This window comes from Bos mutus, chromosome 1, assembly GCF_027580195.1.
Source record: "Bos mutus isolate GX-2022 chromosome 1, NWIPB_WYAK_1.1, whole genome shotgun sequence".
NCBI classification, from domain to species: Eukaryota; Metazoa; Chordata; class Mammalia; order Artiodactyla; family Bovidae; genus Bos; species Bos mutus.
The window spans coordinates 3,188,359-3,208,740 of NC_091617.1; positions in this window are offsets into that span (position 1 = coordinate 3,188,359).

Sequence of the window (20,382 nt, forward strand, 5' to 3'; positions counted from 1 at the left end):
CCCTTCAACAGCACAAACCTTTGAATACTTAATATATACAGATCATCTCAATGAATACAAAATCCTTCCTTTTCCTGACTGTAATAAATATGTATCATTATTAATAATTTGATTTATTTCATCTCTGTATTTAATTAGACATTTTTCTAGGAGTAAAATTGCTGGTTATAGGGTATGTGTATGACCCAGTAATTCAACCGCTTGTTATAAACATAACAGTAAGGCTTGCATATGACCACCAAAAGCCATGAACCAGAAGTTCAGATCAGTATTACACTTAAGGTCTTCCTACTGGAAACTCCAGAAATGTCCATCAACAGTGGATGGGTAATATGTAGTGTGCTCACCCAGTGGAGTGCCCCCCAGCAATGAGGTGAATGATCTGCAACCACACACACCATGGTGACTGGCGGGTGAGAATTTACTGCATGATTCCATTTGTATCGGGTCTAAAACAAATCTGTGTCATCATAAGTTAGACAGAAGTTGCCCTGGGAGAGAGGTAGTGATGAGAATGGAGTGTGATGGAGCTTCTGTTCTGTTTCTTGACGTAGATTTTGCGCTCAGTTTGTGAAAATTCTTCAAGTCCTACGAGAAGATATGTGCGTGTTTCTGCATGTAGGTTTGTTGTTGTTCAGTCACTTAGTCGTGTCCAACCTTTTGCAACCCCATGGACTACAGTATGCCAGGCTTCCCTGTTCTTCATCGCTTCCTGGAGTTTGCTCAAACTCATGTCCAATGAGTCAGTGATGCTAGCTAACCATCTCATCTTCTGCCGCCCTCTTCTCCTTTTGCCCTCAGTCTTTCCCAGCATCAGGGTCTTTCCCAGTGAATCAGCTCTTTGTCTCAGGTGGCCAAAGTATTGGAGTTTCAGCTTCAGCATCGGTCCTTCCAATATTATACTTTAGTAAATAGTAATTTTTTAAAACTTGGGCAGAAAGGAGTTTTATCATCCCAGGAAAATTGGGTTACCTGCTTAAGGGCAGTAATATTGCATATGAGACCCAAGTTCTTGCTGAGACAGGGATCCAGACTACACGCATTCTGAGCAAATCTTCTCAAACTTTGGAAGAATTCCCTGAACTATTTTTACTGTCATCGAAACAAGGGACTCTCAAGTCCATGCCTTTGATGTAATGGATTGTATCATCTCCTGGGTCACTCCACTCCCCAGTTCTCACCCCACCCCAACTTGACTTGTAACCCCCATTCCTGCTGTGTGCATGCTAAGTCACCTCAGTTGTGTCTGACTCTGTGACCCCATGGACTGTAGCCCGCCAGGCTCCTCTGTCCATGGGATTCTCCAGGCAAGAATACTGGGGTGGGTTGCCATTTATTTCTCCAGGGGATCTTCCAGACCTGAGTGAAAGACTAAACCTGAGTCTTTTGCATCTCCTGCATTGGCAGGTGGGTTCTTTATCACTAGTGCCACCTGGGGGGCCCATTCCTGCTGCATAGAGCTTCCTTTCTGCCTGGGTGCCTTTTCTTTAGCTCAAGGTATCTTACGGTCTTACCATCTGGCATTTCCATTCCAGCAACTCTTTTCCATTCTTATCAAGCCCTGGTTGAATTCTGGATTCTCTCATGGTCTTCCTTCCCTACCAGGCCACTGCTCATCAGGCTGGATGCTGTCTTTCTCTCCCTTTTTAAAACGTTTGTTTATTTGGCTGCTCCAGATCTTCACTGTGGCATGTGGGATCTAGCTCCCTGACCAGGGATTGAGCCCTGGGCCCCCTGCCTTGGGAGCGTGGAGTCTTAGCCTCTGGAGCGCCAGGGAGGTCCCTGTCTCTCTCTTTTGGGCTTGTCTGATTCCCTTCCTATCACACGGCCTGGTTGTGGAATAGTGCATGCTGTCCTTTTCTGCTTGAATTAACTTTATTCAGCAAAGCCCACGCCATGCTTGCTTTGAAGTTGGGGAGGTGGTGGTGGTGCCAAGTCATCCCGTTGAGCCTGAGATTGTAGTAAATGGAACATTCTAGGCCTTTTTTTTTTTTCCTCACAAGATCAGCTATTTCTGTGCACTTAGTATTCTGAACCCGTGGGCCAGACTTTCCATTTATCCTGATTACATTTCAAACGTTAGATTTCATCCATTATTCCAGCCTGTCAAGATATTGTCCAAATCTTAATTCAATCTCCCAGGATCGAGTTTATCCCTCAGAGCTCCGGGTAAGCCTCCATGGCAGCATTCAGCGATGACAATGCCGCCGGGCCAGGACGAGCGCTGGGGATGACGCCTGGGTGCCAAGCAAGGCTGCTCCGCACAGATAGAAACCGAGCAGATGATGGGCGGCAGCCCAATCGAGGATTTGGTATTTAAAAAATAAACTCTTGGATCCTTTTCTCCTTGCCCTTCTGGCTTCCCATTCAGTAACTCAATTCCTTGCACCTGCTCCCCAAAGGCTGTGGACCAGAGATGGACGTTGTAAAGGAAAGTTTCAAACCAGGTTCCTGATACGAGCAAATGGGAGAGGTGGCTTTCTGGCCACTTTTTTTTCTTTTAGTATTTATTTATCTGGCGGTGTTGGGTCTTGATTGCAGTGCTGGGAGTCTTCCTTGCAGCTTGCAGGACCTTTCGTTGTGGCTCTTGGGGCTCTCTAGGTGTGGCATGGGCTGGGTTGCTCTGAGGTATGGGGGATCGTAGTTCCTTGACGAGACGTCGAACCCAGGTTCCCTGCATTGCAAGGTGGATTCTTAACCACTGGCCCACCAGGGAAGTCCCTCTGGGCACTTCTGAGGATTTTCTACTCCTGGAGTCCGCATCAAAGATAACCAGAAGCTGCATTAAGAAGGTATACAGAAACCTGCCAGCTAACTGCCCGAATAGGGAAAGAGGTGCAGTAAATGAAACTCTTCACCTGGTCCTGGGCTGATTCCTGGACGATGGAGCTAGGACTGGAAGCTCAGTCCCTTTGCTCCAAACTGGACCATCTCAATCAGGTGACCTGATCCCTGCCTGCCTTCAGTCCCTAGAGAGCCAGTGTGCCTCCAGAGTTTGGGAGAAAATATTAGTTAAACAAACAAATTATGTATTCATTTATTTACTTTTACTGTTGAAATTAAAAAAAATTTAATTGAAGTATAGTTGGTTTGGGCTTCCCTGGTGGCTCAGATGGTAAAGAATCTGCCTGCAATGCAGAAGACCCTGGTTCCATCCCTGGGTCTGGAAGATGCCCTGGAGAAGGGAATGGCTACCCACTCCCGTGTTCTTGCCTGGAGAGTCCCATGGACAGAGGAGCCTGGCGGGCTGCAGTCCCTGGGGTCACAGAGTCAGACACGACTGAGGAACTAACCCTTTCTGTGTTCATAGTTTGTTTACAATGTTGTGTTACTTTCTGGTGTACAGTGAAGTGATCCAAATATATACATATATATTCTTTTTTCAGATTCTTTCCCATTATAGGTTATTATATGATACTGAATATAGTTCCCTGTGTTGTACAGTAGGACCTTGCTGTTTATCTATTTGATATATACCAGTGTGTACATGTTCATCCCAAACTCCAAACTTCCCTCTTCTTTCCCCACTTTCCCCTTTGGTAGCCAGAAACCTATTTTCTACGTCTATCAATCTGTTTCCGTTTTGCAAATACATTCATTTGGATACTTTTTTAGATTCTACATGTAAGTAATAATATATGCTGTCATAATTTGTATTATTTGTTGTTGTTGAGGTGTAGTTGATGTACAGTATTATACAACTTTGAGGTGTACAACATAGCGACTCACTGTTTTTAAAGGTTATATCCCCCTTATAGTTATATAGCTGTTATACAGTGTTGGTTGTACTCCTTCTGTTGTATTATATATCCTGGTTGCTTATCTATTTTATACATAGTGTTGTACCTTGAAATCCCCTATCCGTTTCTTGCCCCTCCCCACTTCCTTCTCCCCACTGGTTTGCTCTCCATATCTGCGAATCTGTTTCTCTTTCTGTTATATTCACTAGATTGGAAAACATTTGTTTCTTATTAAAATATACAAGGATGGGGCCTTCCCTGGTGGTCCAGTGGTTAAGACCCCAGACTTCTACTTCAGGGGGCACAAGTTTGATCCCTGGTTGAGTAATATTCAACCAGTAATATTCAACCTCACCCACATGCGGTGAGGCAATAAATCAATCAATAAATAAAACATACAAGGATAGATCATGGCATAGAATGCAAAAACCACTTACATTTTAAAGATAAAACAAGATCAATGAAATGTGCATTTACTGATTACTTGCGCCATGGATGCACAGCATATGGGATCTAAGTTCCTCAACTAGGGATCGAACCCAGGCCCCCTGCAGTAGGAGAGTGGAGTCTTAACCACTGGACCACCAGGGAAGGCCCCTATCCTTGTACATTTTGATAAGAAACTAATGTTTTCCAACAAAAATAGATTATCTGACTTCATGGAACGATTTTAAAGCAGAGAAATAAGACACAGCTAACACTACAGCCCTGCTTATAGAGATATCTATAGGAAGTGTCTATGGGGAGGGAGTTCCATCCTTTTTTCCTTCCTGCTGTTGCCATCATCACCCTCATTATCATTAGCTGTTTGTAGACGGTGCCCAGCTAAGAAGCCTTTGTCAGGCTACTGGTATGTCATGGAGTTCTCTCTGTGATAGACAGGTTCATTCATTCAGCTTTATGGGATCAGTCCTCCCAAATTGCAAGGAAGCAAGAAGGACTACCTGACTGACTCATTTCTCCTGGCCGTGGACTGACTTTATTATCTGCAATTAACGGTGAGTAACTCTGGGTACCGTCCTTTTGTAGGCATGAATTTCTAACCCAAGAATATCTTTAAGCTCTGAGCATTGTTGAACTCAATGTTGCTATGAGACTGCAGCTATTTATTCCCCCAAGATGTTTTTCAAAAGAACTGTGATGGGACTCTGGTAACAGAATGTATTTTTCATGGCTACACAATCATTTTTATTTTCTCTTCTTTAAAAAAAAAAAAAAAACACCGCACCATTTGTAAGACATTTCCTGTGAATACATTAGAATGTTAGAGGGCTGATGTACACCAGAAGTCTTGGCAGGCAGGAGCCCTTTCCACTGTTTAATTTCTGTTTTAATCTGATGATATAGTAGAAAGTAGATTAGCCAAAGCTCATCAAGATTTCACTGAGTGCTCCAATTGTCTGCATAAGGGATTAAAAATATCCTCCTTCTCCTTAACCTCTGAATACCTCTTGGAATAATACATACAGATACATGGTTCTTAGAGCAAATATGTTATCAACATCTTCTTCAATCAGTACCTTGTGGGTGCATGTCTATTTCATGATAAAGATGTATATGGAAAACCACATGGTTTTGCCTGCCAATTAGCCATTCCTTCTTTTTCAGGGGGACCAAGCCCTTTTCAGGGGTGATAGTCCAAATATATAACAACTGGAATGACATGGGTGTTACCATGCCCAACCAATCATAGCAGATGTTGACTATGAAAGTGAAAAGTGAAAGTCACTCAGTCGTGTCCAACACTTTATGACCCCATGGACTGTATCCATGGAATTCTCCAGGCCCGAATACTAGAGTGGGTAGCCTTTTGCTTCTCCAGGGCATCTTCCCAACCAAGGGATCGAACCCAGGTCTCCCACATAGCTGGCAGATTCTTACCAGCCAAGCCACAAGAGAATCCCAAGAAGATGAGTGGGTAGCTTAGCTAGCGGATCTTCCCGACCCAGGAATTGAACCGGGGTCTCTTGCATTGCAGGTGGATTCTTTACCAACTGAGCTATGAGGGAAGCCCACTGAACACAGCTTTCCTCATTAGATACTTGCTCAGTGAGTCTTGAAAGCAAAAGACTCAGGCTTTCCTTCTCCAAGAGCCAGGCCTGAACCAAGTGAGGTCGAACAGATTCTTCGTCTTGAGAATCTGCATTCTTATCAGCAAAAGCGGCAAGGCTGAAAACAGTGACACAGGTGTGTCCCGAAGGTGTCACCTTGGAAACGTCAGCTTCCTGTCCTTTCTCAGACCTCATTGCTCAGCTTTTCTTTGATTCTATAAGCTACCACTGTATCCATCAAATACACTTTTTTGTTTATATTTCCCTGAATTTATTTCTGTTGCTTGCAAGCAATTACTCTCTAAGACAATAATTCAGAAGATACAATAGTAAAAACACAATTTTTCTGGAATGGGAAGGAATTCTGCTTTCCAGGGTAATTTTATTATTATAAAATTATAGAAATAGTTCTGTGGAAGAAAAAAAAAGCCTTCAAAAGATTAAGTAGAAAATACAATGAAAAGAAAATTCAGAAAATCAGAGTTGCAGGGCAAAGCATTCAGTTTACTCACTGGTGGTGGCAGGGCTTGAACTAAATACAGCACAAGTGCTCAGCTTTCTGAGAGTTCCTATCCCTACACGGGTTTCTTATTTTATCTAATGGCTTCTCTTACTTTTAGAATTCCTCTTTGACCTTTCAGTTCAGTTCAGTTCAGTCGCTCAGTCATGTCCGACTCTGTGACCCCATGGACTGCAGCATGCCAGGCCTCCCTGTCCATCACCAACTCCCGGTGCTGACTCAAACTCATGTCCATTGAGTCGGTGATGCCATCCAACCATCTCATCTTCTGTGGTCCCCTTGTCCTCCCGCCTTCAATCCTTCCCAGCTCAGTGTCTTTGCAAATGAGTCAGCTCTTCGCATCAGGTACCCAAAGTATTGGAGTTTCGGCTTCAACATCACTCCTTCCCATGAATATTCAGGACTGATTTCCTTTAGAATGAACTGGTTGGATCTCCTTGCAGTCCAAGGGACTCTCAAGAGTCTTCTCCAACACCACAGTTCAAAAGCATCAATTCCTCAGCGCTCAGCTTTCTTTATTGTCCAACTCTCACATCCATACATGACCACTGGAAAGACCGTAGCTTTGACTAGAAGGACCTTTGTTGGCAAAGTAATGTCTCTGCTTTCTAATAAGCTGTCTAGGTTGGTCATAGCTTTTCTTCCAAGGAGCAAGCGTCTTTTCATTTCATGGCTGCAGTCACCATCCGCAGTGATTTTGGAGTCCAAGAAAATAAAGTCTGTCACTGTTTCCACTGGTTCTCCATCTATTTGCCATGAAGTGATGGGACCGAATGACATAATATTAGTTTTCTGGATGTTGAGTTTTAATGCAACTTTTTCACTCTCCTCTTTCACTTTCATCAGGAGACTCTTTAGTTCTTCTTAGCTTTCTTGCCATGAGGGTGGTGTCATCTTCATATCTGAGGTTATTGATATTTCTCCCGGCAATCTTGATTGCAGCTTATGCTTCCTCCAGCCCGGCATTTTGCATAATGTACTCTGCCTATAAGTTAAATAAGCAGGGTGACAATATACAGCCTTGATGTACTCCTTTCCTGATTTGGAACCAGTCTGTTGTTTCATGTCCAGTTCTAACTCTTGTTTCCTGACTTGCATACAGATTTCTCAAGAGGCAGGTCAGGTGGTCTGGTATTCCCATCTCTTTCAGAATTTTCCACAGTTTATTGTGGTCCACACAATCAAAGGCTTTGGCATAGTCAATAAAGCAGAAGTAGATATTTTTCTGGAATTCTCTTGCTTTTTTGATGATCCAACGGATGTTGGCAATTTGATCGCTGGTTCCTCTGGCTTTTCTAAATCCAGCTTGAACATCTGGAAGTTCACAGTTCGTGTACTGTTGAAGCCTGGCTTGGAGAATTTTGAGCATTACTTTGCTAGTATGTGAGATGAGCGCAATTGTGTGGTAGTTTGAGCATTCTTTGGCATTACCTTTCTTTGGGGTTGGAATGAAAACTGACCTTTTCCAGTCCTATGGCCACTGCTGAGTTTTCCAAATTTGCTGGCATATTGAGTGCCTTACTTTCACAGCATTATCTTTGAGGATTTGAAATAGCTCAACTGGAATTCCATCACCTCCACTAGCTTTGTTCATAATGATGCTTCCTATGGCCCACTTGACTTCACATTCCAGGATGTCTGGCTCTAGGTGAGTAATCACACCATCATGATTATCTGGGTCATGAAGATTTTTTTTGTACAGTTCTTCTGTGTATTCTTGCCACCTCTTCTTAATATCTTTTGCTTCTGTTAGGTCCATACCATTTCTGTCCTTTATTGTGCTCATCTTTGCATGAAATGTTCCCTTGGTATCTCTAATTTTCTTGAAGAGATCTCTAGACTTTCCCATTTATTGTTTTCCTCTATTTGCATTTATCACTGAGGAAGGTTTTCTTACCTCTCCTTGCTATTCTTTGGAACTCTGCATCCAAATGTGTATATTTTTTCTTTTCTCCTTTCCCTTTCTCTTCTTTTCTATTCACAGCTATTTGTAAGGCCTCCCCAGACAGCCATTTTGCCTTTTTGCATTTCTTTTTCTTGGGGATGGTCTTGATCCCTGTCTCCTGTACAATGTCACGAACCTCCATTGATAGTTCATCAGGCACTCTATTAGATCTAGTCCCTTAAATCTATTTCTCACTTCCACTGTATAATCATAAGGGATTTGATTTAGGTCATACCTGAATGGTTGAGTGGTTTTCCCTACTTTCTTCAATTTAAGTCTGAATTTGGCAATAAGGAACTCATGATCTGAACCACAGTCAGCTCCTGGTCTTGTTTTTGCTGACTATATAGAGCTTCACCATCTTTGGCTACAAAGAATATAATCAATCTGATTTTGGTGTTGACCATCTGGTGATGCCCATGTGTTGAGTCTTACCTTGTGTTGTTGGAAGAGGGTGTTTGCTAAAACCAGTGCGTTCTCTTGGCAAAACTCTGTTAGCCTTGACCTGCTTCATTCTGTATTCCAAGGCCAAATCGACCTGTTACTCCAGGTATTTCTTGACTCCCTACTTTTGCATTCCGGTCCCTGTGATGAAAAGGACATCTTTTTGGGGTGTTAGTTCTAGAAGGTCTTGTAGGTCTTCATAGAACCATTCAACTTCAGCTTCTTCAGCGTTACTGGTTGGGGCATAGACTTGGATTACTGTGATATTGAATGGTTTGCCTTGGAAACGAACAGAGACCATTCTGTCATTTTTGAGACTGCATCCAAGTACTGCATTTCGGACTTTTTTGTTGACTATGAGGACTACTCCGTTTCTTCTAAGGGATTTCTGCCCACAATAGTAGATATAATGGTCATCTGAGTTAAATTCAGCCATTCCAGTCCATTTCAGTTCACTGATTCTTAAAATGTCAATGTTCACTGTTGCCATCTCCTGTTTGACCACTTCCAATTGGACTGAATTCATGGACCCAACATGCCAGGTTCCTATGCAATATCGCTTTGACCTTTAGTCACTAGAGTAAATCTTCCAGAATGTGTTTCTTGAACTCCAGTGCACATATAAATTGCCTGGAGGATTTTTTAATGCAGTATTTTATTTGTTGAGGGGTCGGTATATCCTTCATTTCTTTTTTCTTTAACTGAAGTATTAGTTGATTTATAATGTGTTAGTTTCAGGTGTACAGCAAACCAGTGCAGTCATACATACACATACACATATATACATATATATATATACACAAACACACACATATACACACACATATACACACACACATATACATATACACACATATATACACACACACATATAACACACATGCATACACACACACACATACACACACATATATACACATACACACATATATATACACACATATATACATACACACATATATACATACACACATATACATACACACATGCATACACACACATGCATATACACACATATATACACACATACACATACACATATACACACATATGCGCACACACATATACACACACATATACACATATACACACATACATATATACACACACATACACACACAAACATATATACACACACATACACACACATATATATACACACACACACATATATACATACACACACATATATATACATACACACACATACATATTTCATATTGTTTTCCCTTATCAGATCAGATCAGATCAGTCGCTCAGTCGTGTCCGACTCTTTGCGACCCCATGAATCGCAGCACGCCAGGCCTCCCTGTCCCTCACCAACCCCGGAGTTCACTCAGACTCACGTCCATCGAGTCAGTGATGCCATCCAGCCATCTCATCCTCTGTCGCCCCCTTCTCCTCCTGCCCCCAATCCCTCCCAGCATCAGAGTCTTTTCCAATGAGTCAACTCTTCGCATGAGGTGGCCAAAGTACTGGAGTTTCAGCTTTAGCATCATTCCTTCCAAAGAAATCCCAGGGCTGATTTCCTTTAGGATGGACTGGTTGGATCTCCTTGCAGTCCAAGGGACTCTCAAGAGTCTTCTCCAACACCACAGTTCAAAAGCATCAATTCTTCGGCTCTCAGCCTTTTTCACAGTCCAACTCTCACATCCATACATGACCACAGGGAAAACCATAGCCTTGACTAGACGAACCTTTGTTGGCAAAGTAATGTCTCTGCTTTTGAATATGCTATCTAGGTTGGTCATAACTTTCCTTCCAAGGAGTAAGCGTCTTTTAATTTCATGGCTGCAGTCACCATCTGTAGTGATTTTGGAGCCCAGAAAAATAAAGTCTGACATTGGTTCCACTGTTTCCCCATCTATTTCCCATGAAGTGGTGGGACTGGATGCCATGATCTTTGTTTTCTGAATGTTGAGTTTTAAGCCAACTTTTTCACTCTCCACTTTCACTTTCACCAAGAGGCTTTTGAGTTCCTCTTCACTTTCTGCCATAAGGGTGGTGTCATCTGCATATGTGAGGTTATTGATATTTCTCCCGGCAATCTTGATTCCAGCTTGTGTTTCTTCCAGTCCAGCGTTTCTCATGATGTACTCTGCATATAAGTTAAATAAACAGGGTGACAATATACAGCCTTGACGAACTCCTTTTCCTATTTGGAACCAATCTGTTGTTCCATGTCCAGTTCTAACTGTTGCTTCCTGACCTGCATACAAATTTCTCAAGAGGCAGATCAGGTGGTCTAGTATTCCCATCTCTTGAAGAATTTTCCAGTTTATTAAGAAGAGATGGCAAGAATACACAGAAGAACTGTACAAAAAAGATCTTCACGACCCAGATAATCACAATGGTGTGATCACTGACCTAGAGCCAGACATCCTGGAATGTGAAGTCAAGTGGGCCTTAGAAAGCATCACTACGAACAAAGCTAGTGGAGGTGATGGAATTCCAGTTGAGCTATTTCAAATCCTCAAGATGATGCTGTGAAAGTGCTGCACTCAATATGCCAGCAAATTTGGAAAACTCAGCAGTGGCCACAGGACTGGAAAAGGTCAGTTTTCATTCCAATCCCAAATAAAGGCAATGCCAAAGAATGCTCAAACTACCACACAATTGCACTCATCTCACACGCTAGTAAAGTAATGCTCAAAATTCTCCAAGCCAGGATTCAGCAATACATGAACCATGAACTTCCAGATGTTCAAGCTGGTTTTAGAAAAGGCAGAGGAACCAGAGATCAAATTGCCAACATCCGCTGGATCATCAAAAAAGCAAGAGAGTTCCAGAAAAACATCTATTTCTGCTTTATTGACTATGCTAAAGCCTTTGACTGTGTGGATCACAATAAACTGTGGAAAATTCTTTTCTCTTATAGATTATTACCAAATATCAACGCTCTACGTTGGGTCCTTGTTCATTGCTTTATTTTAGCGTGTGTATGCTAATCTCAGATTCCTCGTTTACCCTTCCCCTTCCCCTTTGGTAACTGTAAGTTTTGTTTCCTGTGTCTGTGGTGGAGGAACTTATTAAAATGCAGTCTGAATCGACATTTCCATCACGCTTCCAGAGATGCCAGTGCTGCGTGCTGGCCAGAGGACCACAGTTTGAACACTGAGGCTCCAGGTCCTAAGACCTCCCTCCCGCCCGGGTTTCTCAGATTCCATTTAGGGGTTTTAGACAATCGCCCTTTGTCTGGGTAAAGCACACTTGTCATACCACTCCGAGCCAGCAGGTGGCAGAAGCGCCCTCTGAGAGTCCCTGCTGAACTGATTCCTTGCTAAGAACCAGATGATGTATTTCATCAGGATTCAGGGAAAGGGAGGGGGGATATCTTCCCACGTGGCTCAGTGGTGAAGAATTCGCCTGCCAATGCAAGAGACGTGGGTTCAGATCCCTGGGTTGGGAAGATCCCTTGGAGGAGGAAATGGCAGCCCACTCCAGTATTCTTGCGTGGAAAATGCCATGGACAGAGGAGCCCTGTGGGCTACAGTCCAGGGGGTCCCAAAGAATCAGACAAGACTGAGCACACATGCATGCGTGTAAAGGGGGCTTTAAGCATATTTCATAGTATTTGGTTATAGTGTGAACCTTCAAGCAAAATGACCACTGAGGGGGGAATTCTTGCTGAGTATTTTCATAACCCTTCTTTTTCTTTCTGATCTAAAAATCATCAGAGCAGGCCTCACTGTGAAAATCGGGCTCTTCACATTTGTAATCAGAACGTAGGAAGTGTTTTAGCAAAGCCTGCTGCAGTCAGATTTTTAGAGGGCTTTCTCATGCATTGTCTTACTGTTAGAAAAATCTTTAACACCACTATTATTCTCATTTTGCAGATGATAAAACAAAAGCATAGAGAAGAGAATTTAGTGACTTGCCCACTGTAACAAAGAGAGGAAAGAATAGAAGAGATCCAACCTTGAGCTTATGCTCAAAACCTCAGTCTTTACCCTACTGTATATGGAGAAGCAAACAAACCAAAACAAAACCAAACAACACACCTGGGGGCTCTTCTCCATCCAACCTTGCTCTTCTCAACCACACTGAGATTTAACTGAAGTTTTTCTATCAAGGGCTTCCTGGTGGCTCAATGGGTAAAGATTCTGCCTGCAGTGCAGGAGACCAGAGTTCAATCCCCCGTTTGGAAAGATCCCCTGGAAAAGGAATTGGCAACCCACTCTTGCCTGGACAATCCCACGGACAGAGGAGCCTAGCAGGCTATAGTTCTTGGGATCCCAAAGAGTTGGACATGACTGAGTGACTTTCATTTTTTTTTTTTCACTTTCTGTCAAGGGTAATGGTTTAAATTTGAGGAGTTCTTGGGTTCCTGATTAAAGCTGCTGGAAATACAGAATTCTGGGCATAAGTCCGCCCCTACAAACAATGATACACTTTGGATACAATGATCTGCCATTGCAAGGCTCCTACAAACTTTGTATCAGTATTTATTTACTATAGCCATGGAGTCCCTGTCCCACACCTGGTAGCCAAATTCCCTTTGAAAAATTTCCAGGGACATTAGGCATTCACGAAAAGGTAACATTTTGAGTACATTTAGATTAAAGCACAGGCTTTTCTGTGTCTGTGTGGAGGGGAATTTAGGGGAATGGATGGCTCATCTTGGAGAACCTCCTACAGGTTTTGCAGCCACAGTAAACTCTTGGGGCTCCTCCTACCCCCTCTTTTGCCCCTCCCCTTGCCACCCAGTCTAGCGAAAGGAAGTGGCTGTCACCTCAAGGCCAAGCACAGCCAGTTCTTGAGCATCAAATCTCAGGGTGGGAAGGGCTGCTGTGGGTGACCTCACGGAACCTCAAGGTCATCTAGCACTTCAAGCATTTTGCAAAATGGGTTCTGTGGGATGTTAACATGGAGTATTAGAGGGACAGTGTTTCCGTGGTCAAGCTAGTATAAAATACGCTAGTATAAATGAAGTCACAGAAGCTTCTTTTCCACAGGACTTTTGGAGGTGTTCATGTAAGTAGGGGATCTTTCAGAACAGGGTTTGTCCACTCATCTGTCGATGGACATCTAGGTTCCAATAGCCATGGAACCATGGCCATTGGAAAGAGTGCTGCAGTGAACAGTGGGGTGCATGCTTTTTTGTTTGTCTTTAAGATTTATTTGTTTATTTTTGGTTGCTCTGGGTCTTCATTGCTATTCCCAGGGTTTCTCTAGTTGAGACAAGTGGGGCTACTCTTCAGTGTGGTGTGCGAACTTCTCATTGCAGTGCCTTCTCTTGCTGTGGAGCTCGGGCAGCGGGGCTTCAGGAACTGTGAGCACAGCCTTAGTTGCTCCGAAGCATGTGGAATCTTCCCGAACCAGGAATCGAACTTGTGTCCCCTGCATTGGCAGGCTGACTCTTAACCACTAGACCACCAGGGAAAGCCCGACACGTGTCTTTTTCAGTTATGGTTTTCTCTGGATATATGCCCAGGAGTGGGGTTGTTGGGTCACATGGTAGTCCTATTTTTAGTTTTTTAAGGAACCTCCGTACTGTTCTCCATAGTGGCTGCGCCAATTTACATTCCCACCAACAGTGTAGGAGGGTTTCATTTCCTCCACCGCCTCTCGGGCAGGGGCTACATGTACATACATATTCGTACATATTCAGTTCAGTTCAGTCGCTCAGTTGTGTCCGACTCTTTGCGACCCCATGAATCGCAGCACGCCAGGCCTCCCTGTCCATCACCAACTCCCAGAGTTCACTCAGACTCGCATCCATAGAGTCGGCGATGCCATCCAGCCATCTCATCCTCTGTTGTCCACTTCTCCTCCTTCCCCCAATCCCTCCCAGCATCAGGGTCTTTTCCAATGAGTCAACTCTTCGCATGAGGTGGCCAAAGTATTGGAGTTTCAGCTTTAGCATCAGTCCTTCCAATCAACACCCAAGACTGGTCTCCTTTAGGATGGACTGGTTGGATCTCCTTGCAGTCCAAGGGACTCTCAAGAGTCTTCTCCAACACCACAGTTCAAAAGCATCAATTCTTCAGCTCTCAGCCTTCACAGTCCAACTCTCACATCCATACATGACCACTGGAAAAACCATAGCCTTGACTAGATGGACTTTTGTTGGCAAAGTAATGTCTCTGCTTTTGAATATGCTGTCTAGGCTGGTCATAATTTTCCTTCCAAAGAGTAAGTGTCTTTTAATTTCGTGGCTGCAGTCACCATCTGCAGTGATTTTGGAGCCCCCCAAAATAAAGTCTGACACTGTTTCCACTGTTTCCCCATCTATTTCCCATGAAGAGATGGGACCAGATGCCACGATCTTAGTTTTCTGAATGTTGAGCTTTAAGCCAACTTTTTCACTCTCCTCTTTCACTTTCATCAAGAGGCTTTTGAGTTCCCCTTCACTTTCTGCCATAAGGGTGGTGTCATCTGCATATCTGAGGTTATTGATATTTCTCCTGGCAATCTTGATTCCAGCTTGTGTTTCTTCCAGTCCAGCGTTTCTCATGATGTACTCTGCATATAAGTTAAATAAACAGGGTGACAATATACAGCCTTGACGAACTCCTTTTCCTATTTGGAACCAGTCTGTTGTTCCATGTCCAGTTCTAACTGTTGCTTCCTGACCTGCATATAGGTTTCTCAAGAGGCAGGTCAGGTGGTCTGGTATTCCCATCTCTTTCAGAATTTTCCACAGTTTATTGTGATCCACACAGTGAAAGGCTTTGGCATAGTCAATAAAGCAGAAATAGATGTTTTTCTGGAACTCTGTTGCTTTTTCCATGATCCACGTACATATTCATTGTACAGCAAAAACTAACACAACATTGTAAAGTAACTATACCCCAAATAAGGAAAAAAAAATAAAACCAACAGAAAACCCTATGATTAAAAGGAAAATGAATGAGGTTTGTGCTCTGCTTCCCAGATAGGAGATGAAGGAACCTTTTGTTCCTGGAACATCTGAGACTTACAGAACATCCTGTGAAAATCCTGATCTAGTTCACCTTGCCCTGCAGACAGCGCCAGGCTCATGGCAGGCTATTGCACAGTCACAGAACCCGAGATTGCTTTCATGCTCTGCCATCACCATCTTGAAACTCTTAGTAAGCTCTGAACAAGGGGACTCTGTTACTTGAAAACTGAGTTCGCCTGTTGGTAGGTGTTGAGCCAGTGGGCACAACCAAGTCAAAGATAGGGGAAAGAAGGATTTATTACTTGCAGCAGGTAAGAATAATACCTGGGGTCTTCCCCAAAGTAGGGTCTCCCCAAACAGCAGCACTGGGGAAGTTTTAAGCAAAAGGGTATGTGCATATTCATGAAGGAGGTTGAGCAGAGGAAAATTTAGCATAGAATTGGGCCAAAGGTTGACAGAGAGTCCTTTAGTTGAATGAAGTAAGGAGGGTCAAAATCATCCTTCTTTCTTCCCCTTGAGAGGAGGGCTTAGTTCCTACAGAATGCAAGGACCTGTGTCAAATCATTATAGATTTCTATCTACTGATCTGTCTCACTTGAAGAGGAACTAGAACTCTGTTTTATTGCTCAACTGTTGTTTCCTGACAGCTTTTCCTTCCTTCTGCCTTCCCTCACTTCCCTTAAAATCCTTGATTGCTGAGACCTGTTCAAGGGCAAGCACTGGGCCCAGCTTAGATCACAAAATGTCTTAGGTCAAAATGGCTTCTCTGATGTCAAGAAAGCCATGGCTGGTTCCCTTTCTCCAGGGACCACCCCCTCCTACCCTATCTGCTTGCAGTTCCACACTTGGGCTTTGCACGTCTGTGCTAAGTTGCCTCAGTCATGTCCAACTCTTTGTGAGCCCATGGACTGTAGCCCACCAGACTTCTGGGGTTCCTCAGGCTTCAGACTTCATGGTTCTTCAGACTTCATGGGGTTCTTCAGGCAAGAATGCTGGCGTGGGTACTGGGCCCCGTAAGTGATGTGGCTGTCCCTGCCTATGGAGGCCCCAGAGGAGGAGCTCATGGTTCATTTTCTTTACTCCTCATCTCTCCACGTGCTTCTTAGCTTCCTCTTCCCGCATGTGCTACCTCCTCCCCCCTTATCTCCTCCTGCTTCCCTGCTCTCTGCACCATCTTCCCCCTTTACTCTCTGTCTTCTACACATGGACATACAATCTTTTCTCCAGCCCAGTTCTTTTTTATTATTATTTTTAAACTTTATTTATTTTGGCTGTGCATTGCAGTGCATGGGCTTAGTTGCCTCTAGGCAGGTGGGATCCCCGACTGGGGATCAAACCCATGTCCCCTGCATTGGGAGATGGATTTCTTAACCCCTGGAGCACCAGGGAAGTCCCTCCAGCCCAATTTTTAAAAAATCACTGGAATCAAGGTCTCTAATGCTTTCTTAGCTCTCTTTGCACTTTTTCTGTTGGGATGTGCTGCATGTTTTAGCAAAGGTGCAAGCTCCAGAGGGTGATCAGTTATACTGAATTGTGCTGTTGAGATAATCCTGGATATTACTGCTCTGCGCCAGGCACTCTACTTTGTATCTAGGAATTCAGGGAGAGGCGCAGAGCACACAGAAGAAAGCAGGAAGAGAACATATTTTGATGATAATGGAAGCAGCCCTCTCCAAGACTAATAGCCTCTTTTGTCTAAACGTATTACATTGATGGTTTGAAGTGAAATGTTGTTTCTTCCCTTGTGGCTCAGACGGTAAAGAATCTGCCTGCAGTGCAGGAGATTCCTGAGTTGGGAAGATCCCTTGCAGAAGAGAACAGCTACCCACTCCAGTATTCTTTGCCTGAAGAATTCCATGGATAGAGGAGCCTGGCAGGCTACAGTCCATGGGGTCGCAAAGAGTCGGATGAGACTGAGCGACTTTCACTTTCACTTTTCACAGTTAAAGGGGAGGGTGTGCGCAGAACCCCTCAGCGGATCAGCGGAAGAGTCAGACTGAAGCTGGGTTACAGCATCTCTTACTGACAACTTAGGAGAACCTACTCACCGTAACAAGGCACTTTCCCTGCAGGTGTTCCTCAAAGACCACCCATCCTGTCCAAGCCTATTTCATCTGGCTTCCTTACCTTTCAATGCAAATAAATAGAGGAAAACAACAGAATGGGAAAGACTAGGGATCTCTTCAAGAAAATCAGAGATACCAAAGGAACATTTCATGCAAAGGTGAGCTCGATAAAGGACAGAAACGGTATGGATCTAACAGAAGCAGAAGATATTAAGAAGAGATGGCAAGAATACACAGAAGAACTGTACAAAAAAGATCTTCACGACCCAGATAATCACGATGGTGTGATCACTCACCTAGAGCCAGACATCCTGGAATGTGAAGTCAAGTGGGCCTTAGAAAGCATCACTACGAACAAAGCTAGTGGAGGTGATGGAATTCCAGTTGAGCTATTCCAAATCCTGAGAGATGATGCTGTGAAAGTGCTGCACTTAATATGCCAGCAAATTTGGAAAACTCAGCAGTGGCCACAGGACTGGAAAAGGGCAGTTTTCATTCCAATCCCAAAGAAAGGCAATGCCAAAGAATGCTCAAACTACCACACAATTGCACTCATCTCACAGGCTAGTAAAGTAATGCTCAAAATTCTCCAAGCCAGGCTTCAGCAATATGTGAACCGTGAACTTCCTGATGTTCAAGCTGGTTTTAGAAAAGGCAGAGGAACCAGAGATCAAATTGCCAACATCTGCTGGATCATCGAAAAAGCAAGAGAGTTCCAGAAAAACATCTATTTCTGCTTTATTGACTATGCCAAAGCCTTTCACTGTGTGGATCACAATAAACTGTGGAAAATTCTGAAAGAGATGGGAATACCAGACCACCTGACCTGCCTCTTGAGAAACCTATATGCAGGTCAGGAAGCAACAGTTAGAACTGGACATGGAACAACAGACTGGTTCCAAATAGGAAAAGGAGTTCGTCAAGGCTGTATATTGTCACCCTGTTTATTTAACTTATATGCAGAGTACATCATGAGAAACGCTGGACTGGAAGAAACACAAGCTGGAATCAAGATTGCCAGGAGAAATATCAATAACCTCAGATATGCAGATGACACCACCCTTATGGCAGAAAGTGAAGAGGAACTCAAAAGCCTCTTGATGAAAGTGAAAGTGGAGAGAGAAAAAGTTGGCTTAAAGCTCAAGATTCAGAAAACGAAGATCATGGCATCCGGTCCCACCACTTCATGGGAAATAGATGGGGAAACAGTGGAAACAGTGTCAGACTTTATTTTGGGGGGCTCCAAAATCACTACAGATGGTGACTGCAGCCATGAAATTAAAAGAAGCTTACTCCTTGAAAGGAAAGTTATGACCAACCTAGATAGCATATTCAAAAGCAGAGACATTACTTTGCCAACAAAGGTTCGTCTAGTCAAGGCTATGGTTTTTCCTGTGGTCATGTATGGATGTGAGAGTTGGACTGTGAAGAAGGCTGAGAGCCGAAGAATTGATGCTTTTGAACTGTGGTGTTGGAGAAGACTCTTGAGAGTCCCTTGGACTGCAAGGAGATCCAACCAGTCCATTCTGAAGGAGATCAGCCCTGGGATTTCTTTGGAAGGAATGATGCTAAAGCTGAAGTTCCAGTACTTTGGCCACCTCATGCAAAGAGTTGACTCATTGGAAAAGACTCTGATGCTGGGAGGGATTGGGGGCAGGAGGAGAAGGGGACGGCAGAGGATGAGGTGGCTGGATGGCATCACTGACTCGATGGACGTGAGTCTGAGTGAGCTCCGGGAGTTGGTGAGGGACAGGGAGGCCTGGCGTGCTGCGGTTCATGGGGTCGCAAAGAGTCGGACACGACTGAGCGACTGATCTCATCTGATCTGATCCTTACCTTTCATTGTCAATATGTTTGTTTTTGTTTTGCAAGTAATATACCTTTAAATCAAGCCAGTATAAGGAAAGAAAAGGAGATATATTGTTTCCTTTTAACTGAGCAATATAAATAAGGGTTGGGATCGGGCTGGATTCAGGAGTCCAGTTGATGTCATCTAGACTCCTTAACCCCCTCCTTCTCTGTCATCCCTTCTTTTCCTCTGGGACATGGTCTTTGTCCAGAACTCTCCACATGGAGGCCAAGATTGCCCCTAACAGTTCTCAGTTCACACTCTTGATGGCTTATGATCTAGGGGAAAATGTCATTCCCCAAAGTGTTCCCTTAGCAGAACCAGAGGGGAAATTCTGATTGGTCCAGGCAGATTAGGAGTCACTGCTAAGAAGCCTACCTCTCAGCCAATCACAGTGACGCAGAGAATGCAGTGGGCTGGGATTGGCCACTGAGGGTCACTGTGCCCACCCACCTGCTGCAGGTGGTGCGTAAGAATGAACTCTCCTGCAATCAGATGGGATGCTGCTAAGTCGCTTCAGTAGTGTCCGACTCTGTGTGACCCCATAGACTGCAGACCACCAGGCTCTCCCGTCCCTGGGATTCTCTAGGCAAGAACACTGGAATGGGTTGCCATTTCCTTCTCCAATGCATGAGAGTGAAAAGTAAAAGTGAAGTCGCTCAGTCGTGTCCGACTCTTCGAGGAACCCCATGGACTGCAGCCTACCAGGCTCCTCCGTCCATGGGATTTTCCAGGCAAGAGTACTGGAGTGGGTGGGTTCTCTTTAAAAAAGAGTTCCTAGTACTCGAAGGAGAGGAAATGTGTGTCCAAAATGACAACTCGGATGGCTCCCCTCCTCAGTTTGTCCCGTGAGTCCACCCTTCTCCTACACTTTGCCTACATCTGCGTGATGGACTTTTTGT